The sequence below is a fragment of the Hypanus sabinus genome, unplaced genomic scaffold (assembly GCF_030144855.1).
Source record: "Hypanus sabinus isolate sHypSab1 unplaced genomic scaffold, sHypSab1.hap1 scaffold_166, whole genome shotgun sequence".
Classification (NCBI taxonomy): Eukaryota; Metazoa; Chordata; class Chondrichthyes; order Myliobatiformes; family Dasyatidae; genus Hypanus; species Hypanus sabinus.
The window spans coordinates 112,825-124,119 of NW_026779742.1; positions in this window are offsets into that span (position 1 = coordinate 112,825).

Here is an 11,295-nt window from a genome sequence, read left to right on the forward strand (position 1 = left end):
TTCCCTCCCCTCTCTCCCCTTCCCATCACTTCACCTTCCCTGTCCCATTCATTCCCCTTCCTCCCCGTCGCTTCACTTCACATTCCGTCCCATTCCTTCCCCTCTCTCCCCGTCTCTTCACATCACCTCCTTCCTTGTCCCATTCCTTCCCCTCTCTCCCCGTCCCATCACTTCACCTTCCCTGTCCTATTACTTCCCCTCTCTCCCCGTCCCATCATTTCACCTTCCCTGTTGCATTCCTTCCCCTCTCTCCGCGTCCCATCACTTCACCTTCTTCCCTTTTGCATTCCTTCCCCTCTCTCCCCGTCCCATCACTTCACCTTCCCTGACACATTCCATTCCTCTTCTCCCCGTCACATCACTTCACCTTCAAAGTCCCATTGCTTCCCTTCCCTCCCCGTCCCTTCACTTCACATTCCGTCCCATTCCTTCCGCTCTCTACCCGTTCCATCACTCCACCTCCTTCCCTGACCCATTCCTTCCCCTCTCCGCGTCCCATCACTTCACCTATTCTGTCCTATTCCTTCCCCTCTCTCCCGACCCATCACTCCACCTGCTTCCCTGCCCCATTCATTCTCCTCTCTCCCCGTTCCATCACTTCACCTTCCCTGTACCATTTCATCCCCTCCCTCCCCGTCCCATCACATCACCTTCCCTGACAAATTCCATTCCCCTCTCTCCCCGTCCCATCACTTCACCTTCCGTGTCCCATTCCTTACCCTCTCTCCCCGTCCCATCACTTCACATTCCGTCCCATTCCTTCCCCTCTCTCCCCGTTCCATCACTCCACCTCCTTCCCTGACCCATTCCTTCCCCTCTTCGCGTCCCATCACTTCACCTTCCCTGTCCTATTACTTCCCCTCTCTCCCCGTCCCATCATTTCACCTTCCCTGTTGCATTCCTTCCCCTCTCTCCCCGTCCCATCACTTCACCTTCCCTGTCCGATTCCTTCGCATCTCTCCCCGTACCATCACTTCACCTTCCCTGACCGATTCCTTCCCCTCCCTCCGCGTCCCATCACTTCACCTTCCCTGACACATTCCATTCCTCTCTCTCCCCGTCCCTTCACTTCACATTCCGTCCCATTCCTTCCCCTCTCTACCAGTTCCATCACTCCACCTCCTTCCCTGACCCATTCCTTCCCCTCTCCGCGTCCCATCACTTCACCTATTCTGTCCTATTCCTTCCCCTCTCTCCCGACCCATCACTCCACCTCCTTCCCTGCCCCATTCTTTCCCCTCTCTCCCCGTTCCATCATTTCACCTTCCCTGTACCATTTCATCCCCTCTCTCCCCGTCCCATCACTCCACCTTCCCTGTCCTATTCTATTCACCTCTCCCCGTCCCATCAATTCACCTTCCCTATCCTATTCCTTCCCCTCTCTTCTCCGTCCGATCACTTCACCTTCACTGTCCTATTATATTCACCTCTCTCCCGGTCCCATCACTTCACCTTCCCTGTCCCATTCATTCCACTTCTCCGCGTCCCATCACTTCACCTTCTTCCCTGCTGTTTTCCCTCCCCTCTCTCCCCTTCCCATCACTTCACCTTCCCTGTCCCATTCATTCCTCTTCCTCTGCGTCCCATCACTTCACCTTCTTCCCTGTTGCATTCCTTCCGCTCTCTCCCCGTCCCATCACTTCACCTTCCCTGACCCATTCCTTCCCCTCTCTCGCCGTCCCATCACTTCACCTTCCCTGTCCCATTCATTCCTCTTCCTCTGCGTCCCATCACTTCACCTTCTTCCCTGTTGCATTCCTTCCGCTCTCTCCCCGTCCCATCACTTCACCTTCCCTGACCCATTCCTTCCCCTCTCTCGCCGTCCCATCACTTCAGCTTCCCTGTCCGATTCCATCCCCTCCCTCCCCGTCCCATCACGTCACCTCCCCTGCCCGATTCCTTCTCCTCTCTCCCCGTCCCATCACTGCACCTTCTCTGTCCCATTCATTCCCCTCCCTCCCGTCCCATCACTTCACCTTCCCTGTCCCATTCCTTCCCCTCTCTCCCCGACCCATCACATCACCTCCTTCCCTGTCCCATTCCTTCCCCTCTCTCCCCGTCCCATCACTTCACCTCCTTCGCTGTCACATACCTTCCCCTCTCTCCCCGTCCAATCACTTCACCTTCCCTTTCACCATTCCATTCCACTCTCTCCCCGTGCCCATCACTTCACCTTCCCTGACCGATTCCTTCCCGTCTCTCCCCGTCCCATCACTTCACCTTCCCTGTCCGATTCCTTCCCCTCCCTCCCCGTCCCAACAGTTCACCTTCCCTGACCGATTCCTTCCCCTCTCTCCCCGTCCCATCACTTCACCTTCTTCCCTGCTGTATTCCCTCCCCTCTCTCCCTTCCCATCACTTCACCTTCCCTGTCCCATTCATTCCTCTTCCCTCTGCGTCCCATCACTTCACCTTCTTCCCTGTTGCATTCCTTCCGCTCTCTCTCCCCCGTCCATCACTTCACCTTCCCTGACCCATTCCTTCCCCTCTCTCGCCGTCCCATCACTTCAGCTTCCCTGTCCGATTCATCCCCTCCCTCCCCGTCCCATCACGTCACCTCCCCTGCCCGATTCCTTCTCCTCTCTCCCCGTCCCAGCACTGCACCTTCTCTGTCCCATTCATTCCCCTCCCTCCCGTCCCATCACTTCACCTTCCCTGTCCCATTCCTTCCCCTCTCTCCCCGACCCATCACATCACCCTCCTTCCCTGTCCCATTCCCTTCCCTCTCTCTCCCGTCCCATCACTTCACCTCCTTCGCTGTCACATACCTTCCCCTCTCTCCCCGTCCAATCACTTCACCTTCCCTTTCCCATTCCATTCCACTCTCTCCCCGTCCCATCACTTCACCTTCCCTGATCGATTCCTTCCCGTCTCTCCCCCGTCCCATCACTTCACCTTCCTGTCCGATTTCCTTCCCCTCCCCTCCCCGTCCCAACAGTTCACCTTCCCTGACCGATTTTTTCCCCTCTCTCCCCGTCCCATCACTTCACCTTCTTCCCTGCTGTATTCCCCTCCCCTCTCTCCCCTTCCCATCACATCACCTTCCCTGTCCCATTATTTCCTCTTCCTCTGCGTCCCATCACTTCACCTTCTTCCCTGTTGCATTCCTTCCCCTCTCTCGCTGTCCCATCACTTCACCTTCCCTGTCCGATCCATCCCCTCCCTCCCCGTCCCATCACGTCACCTCCCCTGCCCGATTCCTTCCCCTCTCTCCCCGTCCCATTACTGCACCTTCTCTGTCCCATTCATTCCCCTCCCTCCCCGTCCCATCACTTCACCTTCCCTGTCCCATTCCTTCCCCTCTCTCCCCGTCCCATCACATCACCTCCTTCCCTGTCCCATTCCTTCCCCTCTCTCCCCGACCCATCACTTCACCTTCCCTGTCCCATTCATTCCTCTTCCTCTGCGTCCCATCACTTCACCTCCTTCGCTGTCACATACCTTCCACTCTCTCCCCGTCCAATCACTTCACCTCCTTCGCTGTCACATACCTTCCCTCTCTCCTCCCGTCCAATCACTTCACCTTCCCTTTCCCATTCCATTCCACTCTCTCCCCGTCCCATCACTTCACCTTCCCTGACCGATTCCTTCCCGTCTCTCCCCGGCCCATCACTTCACCTTCCCTGTCCGATTCCTTCCCCTTCCTCCCCGTCCCAACAGTTCACCTTCCCTGACCGATTTTTTCCCCTCTCTCCCCGTCCATCACTTCACCTTCTTCCCTGTTGCATTCCCTCCCCCTCTCTCCCCTTCCCATCACTTCACCGTCCTGTCCCATTCATTCCTCTTCCTCTGCGTCCCATCACTTCACCTTCTTCCCTGTTGCATTCCTTCCCCCTCTCTCCCCGGTCCCATCACTTCACCTTCCCCCTGACACATTCCATTCCTCTCTCTCTCCCGTCCCATCACTTCACCTTCAAAGTCCCATTCCTTCCCTTCCCTCCCCCGTCCCTTCACTTCACCTCCTTCGCTGTCACATACCTTCCTCTCTCTCCGTCCAATCACTTCACCTTCCCTTTCCATTCCATTCCCCTCTCTACCCGTTCCATCACTCCACCTCCTTCCCTCACCCATTCCTTCCCTCTCCGCGTCCCATCACTTCACCTATTCTGTCCTATTCCTTCCCTCTCTCCCGACCCATCAATCCACCTCCTTCCCAGCCCCATTCATTCCCCTCTCTCCCCGTTCCATCATTTCACCTTCCCTGTACCATTTCATCCCCTCTCTCCCCGTCCCATCACTCCACCTTCCCAGTCCTATTCTATCACCTCTCCCCGTCCCATCACTTCACCTTCCCTATCCTATTCCTTCCCCTCTCTTCTACGTCCGATCACTTCACCTTCCCTGTCCTATTATATTCACCTCTCTCTCCGTCCCATCACTTCACCTTCCCTGTCCTATTCCTTCCCCTCTCTCCCCGTCCCATCTCTTCACCTTCCCTGTCTCATTCCTTACCCTCTCTCCCCGTCCCATCACTTCACATTCCCTGTCCCATTCCTTACCCTCTCTCCCCGTCACATCACTTCACATTCCCTGTCCCATTCCCTCCCCTCTCTCCCCGTCCCGACTTCACTTCCCTGTACTATTCCTTCCCCTCTCTCCCCGTCCCGTCATTTCACCTTCCCTGTCCCATTATTTCCTTCTTCCTCTGCGTCCCATCACTTCACCTTCTTCCTGTTGCATTCCTTCCCCTCTCTCGCCGTCCCATCACTTCACCTTCCCTGTCCGATTCCATCCCCTCCCTCCCCGTCCCGTCACGTCACCTCCACTGCCCGATTCCTTCCCCTCTCTCCCCGTCCCATCACTGCACCTTCTCTGTCCCATTCATTCCCCTCCCTCCCCGTCCCATCACTTCACCTTCCCTGTCCCATTCCTTCCCTCTCTCCCCGTCCCATCACATCACCTCCTTCCCTGTCCCATTCCTTCCCCTCTCTCCCGACCCATCACTTCACTCCTTCGCTGTCACATACCTTCCCCTCTCTCCCGTCAATCACTTCACCTCCTTCGGCTGTCACATACCTTCCCCTCTCTCCCCGTCCAATCACTTCACCTTCCCTTTCCATTCCATTCCACTCTCTTCCCCGTCCCATCACTTCACCTTCCCTGACCGATTCCTTCCGCTCTCTCCCGGCCCATCACTTCACCTTCCCTGTCCCATTCCTTCCCCTCTCTCCCCGTCCATCACTTCACCTTCCCTATCCGATTCCTTCCCCTCCCTCCCCGTCCCAACAGTTCATCTTCCCTGACCGATTCCTTCCCCTCTCTCCCGTCCCATCACTTCACCTCTCCCTGAGCCATTCCTGCCCCTCCCTCCCCGTCCCATCACTTCACCTTCCTGTCCCATTCATTCCCCTTCCTCCCCGTCCCATCACTTCACATTCCGTCCCATTCTTCCCCTCTCTCCCCGACTCATCACATCACCTCTTTCCCTGTCCCATTCCCTTCCCCTCTCTCCCGTCCCATCACTTCACATTCCATGTCCGATTCCTTCCCCTCTCTCCCCGTCCCATCACTTCACCTTCCGTGTCCCATTCCTTCCCGTCCCTTCCCGTCCCATCACTTCACCTTCCTGTCCCATTCATTCCCCTTCTCCCGTCCCATCACTTCACATTCCGTCCCATTCCTTCCCCTCTCTCCCCGACTCATCACATCACCTCTTTCCCTGTCCCATTCCTTCCCCTCTCCTCCCCGTCACATCACTTCACCTTCCATGACACATTCCATTCGCCTCTCTCCCCGTCCATCACTTCACCTTCCCTGTCCAATTCCTTCCCTCTCCTCCCGTCCCATCACTTCACCTTCCCTGTCCCATCCATTCCCCTTCCGCCCCGTCCCATCACTTCACATTCCGTCCCATCCTTCCCCTCTCTCCCCGTCTCATCACATCACCTCCTTCCCTGTCCCATTCCTTCCCCTCTCTCCCCGTCTCATCACATCACCTCCTTCCCTGTCCCATTCCTTCCCCTCTCTCCCCCGTCCCATCACTTCACCTTCCCTGACACATACCACTCCCCTCTCTCCCCGTCCCATCACTTCACCTTCCCAGTCCCATTCCTTCCTTCCCTGCCCGTCCCTTCACTTCACATTCCGTCCCATTCCTTCCCCTCTCTCCCCGTTCCATCATTCCACCTCCTTCCCTGACCCATTCCTTCCCCTCTCTCCCCGTCCCTTCACTTCACCTTCCATGACACATTCCATTCGCCCTCTCTCCCCGTCCCATCACTTCACCTTCCCTGTCCCATTCCTTCCCCTACCCTCCCCGTCCCATCACTTTCACCTTCCCTGTCCCATTCATTCCTCTTCCTCCGCGTCCCATCACTTCACCTTCTTCCCTGTTGCATTCCCTCCCCTCTCTCCCCTTCCCATCACTTCACCTTCCCTGTCCCATTCATTCCCCTTCCTCCCCGTCCCTTCACTTCACATTCCGTCCCATTCCTTCCCCTCTCTCCCCGTCTCATCACATCACCTCCTTCCTTGTCCCATTCCTTCCCCTCTCTCCCCGTCCCATCACTTCATCTTCCCTGTCCGATTCCTTCGCCTCTCACCCCGTCCCATCACTTCACCTTCCCTGACCGATTCCTTCCCCTCCCTCCGCGTCCCATCACTTCACCTTCTTCCCTTTTGCATTCCTTCCCCTCTCTCCCCGTCCCATCACTTCACCTTCCCTGACACATTCCATTCCTCTCTCTCCCCGTCACATCACTTCACCTTCAAAGTCCCATTGCTTCCCTTCCCTCCCAGTCCCTTCATTTCACATTCCGTCCCATTCCTTCCGCTCTCTACCCGTTCCATCACTCCACCTCCTTCCCTGACCCATTCCTTCCCCTCTCCGCGTCCCATCACTTCACCTATTCTGTCCTATTCCTTCCCCTCTCTCCCGACCCATCACTCCACCTGCTTCCCTGCCCCATTCATTCTCCTCTCTCCCCGTTCCATCACTTCACCTTCCCTGTACCATTTCATCCCCTCCCTCCCCGTCCCATCACATCACCTTCCCTGACCGATTCCTTCCCCTCTCTCCCCGTCCAATCAGTTCACCTTCCCTGACAAATTCCATTCCCCTCTCTCCCCGTCCCATCACTTCACCTTCCGTGTCCCATTCCTTACCCTCTCTCCCCGTCCCATCACTTCACATTCCGTCCCATTCCTTCCCCTCTCTCCCCGTTCCATCACTCCACCTCCTTCCCTGACCCATTCCTTCCCCTCTTCGCGTCCCATCACTTCACCTTCCCTGTCCTATTACTTCCCCTCTCTCCCCGTCCCATCATTTCACCTTCCCTGTTGCATTCCTTCCCCTCTCTCCCCGTCCCATCTCTTCACATTCCGTGTCCCATTCCTTCCCCTCCCTCCCCGTCCCATCACTTCACCTTCCCTGTCCCATTCATTCCCCTTCCTCCCCGTCCCATCACTTCACATTCCGTCCCATTCCTTCCCCTCTCTCCCCGACTCATCACATCACCTCTTTCCCTGTCCCATTCCTTCCCCTCTCTCCCCGTCCCATCACTTCACCTTCCCTGTCCGATTCCTTCCCCTCCCTCCCCGTCCCAACAGTTCATCTTCCCTGACCGATTCCTTCCCCTCTCTCCCCGTCCCATCACTTCACATTCCGTCCCATTCCTTCCCCTCTCTACCCGTGCCATCACTCCACCTCCTTCCCTGACCCATTCCTTCCCCTCTCCGCGTCCCATCACTTCACCTATTCTGTCCTATTCCTTCCCCTCTCTCCCGACCCATCACTCCACCTCCTTCCCTGCCCCATTCTTTCCCCTCTCACCCCGTTCCATCATTTCACCTTCCCTGTACCATTTCATCCCCTCTCTCCCCGTCCCATCACTCCACCTTCCCTGTCCTATTCTATTCACCTCTCCCCGTCCCATCAATTCACCTTCCCTATCCTATTCCTTCCCCTCTCTTCTCCGTCCGATCACTTCACCTTCACTGTCCTATTATATTCACCTCTCTCCCGGTCCCATCACTTCACCTTCCCTGTCCCATTCATTCCACTTCTCCGCGTCCCATCACTTCACCTTCTTCCCTGCTGTTTTCCCTCCCCTCTCTCCCCTTCCCATCACTTCACCTTCCCTGTCCCATTCATTCCTCTTCCTCTGCGTCCCATCACTACACCTTCTTCCCTGTTGCATTCCTTCCGCTCTCTCCCCGTCCCATCACTTCACCTTCCCTGACCCATTCCTTCCCCTCTCTCGCCGTCCCATCACTTCAGCTTCCCTGTCCGATTCCATCCCCTCCCTCCCCGTCCCATCACGTCACCTCCCCTGCCCGAATCCTTCTCCTCTCTCCCCGTCCCATCACTGCACCTTCTCTGTCCCATTCATTCCCCTCCCTCCCGTCCCATCACTTCACCTTCCCTGTCCCATTCCTTCCCCTCTCTCCCCGACCCATCACATCACCTCCTTCCCTGTCCCATTCCTTCCCCTCTCTCCCCGTCCCATCACTTCACCTCCTTCGCTGTCACATACCTTCCCCTCTCTCCCCGTCCAATCACTTCACCTTCCCTTTCCCATTCCATTCCACTCTCTCCCCGTCCCATCACTTCACCTTCCCTGACCGATTCCTTCCCGTCTCTCCCCGTCCCATCACTTCACCTTCCCTGTCCGATTCCTTCCCCTCCCTCCCCGTCCCAACAGTTCACCTTCCCTGACCGATTCCTTCTCCTCTCTCCCCGTCCCATCACTTCACCTTCTTCCCTGCTGTATTCCCTCCCCTCTCTCCCCTTCCCATCACTTCACCTTCCCTGTCCCATTCATTCCTCTTCCTCTGCGTCCCATCACTTCACCTTCTTCCCTGTTGCATTCCTTCCGCTCTCTCCCCGTCCCATCACTTCACCTTCCCTGACCCATTCCTTCCCCTCTCTCGCCGTCCCATCACTTCAGCTTCCCTGTCCGATTCCATCCCCTCCCTCCCCGTCCCATCACGTCACCTCCCCTGCCCGATTCCTTCTCCTCTCTCCCCGTCCCATCACTGCACCTTCTCTGTCCCATTCATTCCCCTCCCTCCCGTCCCATCACTTCACCTTCCCTGTCCCATTCCTTCCCCTCTCTCCCCGACCCATCACATCACCTCCTTCCCTGTCCCATTCCTTCCCCTCTCTCCCCGTCCCATCACTTCACCTCCTTCGCTGTCACATACCTTCCCCTCTCTCCCCGTCCAATCACTTCACCTTCCCTTTCCCATTCCATTCCACTCTCTCCCCGTCCCATCACTTCACCTTCCCTGATCGATTCCTTCCCGTCTCTCCCCGTCCCATCACTTCACCTTCCCTGTCCGATTCCTTCCCCTCCCTCCCCGTCCCAACAGTTCACCTTCCCTGACCGATTCCTTCCCCTCTCTCCCCGTCCCATCACTTCACCTTCTTCCCTGCTGTATTCCCTCCCCTCTCTCCCCTTCCCATCACATCACCTTCCCTGTCCCATTATTTCCTCTTCCTCTGCGTCCCATCACTTCACCTTCTTCCCTGTTGCATTCCTTCCCCTCTCTCGCCGTCCCATCACTTCACCTTCCCTGTCCGATTCCATCCCCTCCCTCCCCGTCCCATCACGTCACCTCCCCTGCCCGATTCCTTCCCCTCTCTCCCCGTCCCATTACTGCACCTTCTCTGTCCCATTCATTCCCCTCCCTCCCCGTCCCATCACTTCACCTTCCCTGTCCCATTCCTTCCCCTCTCTCCCCGTCCCATCACATCACCTCCTTCCCTGTCCCATTCCTTCCCCTCTCTCCCCGACCCATCACTTCACCTCCTTCGCTGTCACATACCTTCCCCTCTCTCCCCGTCCAATCACTTCACCTCCTTCGCTGTCACATACCTTCCCCTCTCTCCCCGTCCAATCACTTCACCTCCTTCGCTGTCACATACCTTCCCCTCTCTCCCCGTCCAATCACTTCACCTTCCCTTTCCCATTCCATTCCACTCTCTCCCCGTCCCATCACTTCACCTTCCCTGATCGATTCCTTCCCGTCTCTCCCCGTCCCATCACTTCACCTTCCCTGTCCGATTCCTTCCCCTCCCTCCCCGTCCCAACAGTTCACCTTCCCTGACCGATTCCTTCCCCTCTCTCCCCGTCCCATCACTTCACCTTCTTCCCTGCTGTATTCCCTCCCCTCTCTCCCCTTCCCATCACATCACCTTCCCTGTCCCATTATTTCCTCTTCCTCTGCGTCCCATCACTTCACCTTCTTCCCTGTTGCATTCCTTCCCCTCTCTCGCCGTCCCATCACTTCACCTTCCCTGTCCGATTCCATCCCCTCCCTCCCCGTCCCATCACGTCACCTCCCCTGCCCGATTCCTTCACCTCTCTCCCCGTCCCATTACTGCACCTTCTCTGTCCCATTCATTCCCCTCCCTCCCCGTCCCATCACTTCACCTTCCCTGTCCCATTCCTTCCCCTCTCTCCCCGTCCCATCACATCACCTCCTTCCCTGTCCCATTCCTTCCCCTCTCTCCCCGACCCATCACTTCACCTCCTTCGCTGTCACATACCTTCCCCTCTCTCCCCGTCCAATCACTTCACCTCCTTCGCTGTCACATACCTTCCCCTCTCTCCCCGTCCAATCACTTCACCTTCCCTTTCCCATTCCATTCCACTCTCTCCCCGTCCCATCACTTCACCTTCCCTGACCGATTCCTTCCCGTCTCTCCCCGGCCCATCACTTCACCTTCCCTGTCCGATTCCTTCCCCTTCCTCCCCGTCCCAACAGTTCACCTTCCCTGACCGATTTTTTCCCCTCTGTCCCCGTCCCATCACTTCACCTTCTTCCCTGTTGCATTCCCTCCCCTCTCTCCCCGGCCCATCACTTCACCTTCCCTGTCCGATTCCTTCCCCTTCCTCCCCGTCCCAAAAGTTCACCTTCCCTGACCGATTCCTTCCCCTCTCTCCCCGTCCCATCACTTCACCTTCTTCCCTGTTGCATTCCCTCCCCTCTCTCCCCTTCCCATCACTTCACCTTCCCTGTCCCATTCATTCCTCTTCCTCTGCGTCCCATCACTTCACCTTCTTCCCTGTTGCATTCCTTCCCCTCTCTCCCCGTCCCATCACTTCACCTTCCCTGACACATTCCATTCCTCTCTCTCCCCGTCCCATCACTTCACCTTCAAAGTCCCATTCCTTCCCTTCCCTCCCCGTCCCTTCACTTCACCTCCTTCGCTGTCACATACCTTCCCTCTCTCCCCGTCCAATCACTTCACCTTCCCTTTCCCATTCCATTCCTCTCTCTACCCGTTCCATCAATCCACCTCCTTCCCTGACCCATTCCTTCCCCTCTCCGCGTCCCATCACTTCACCTA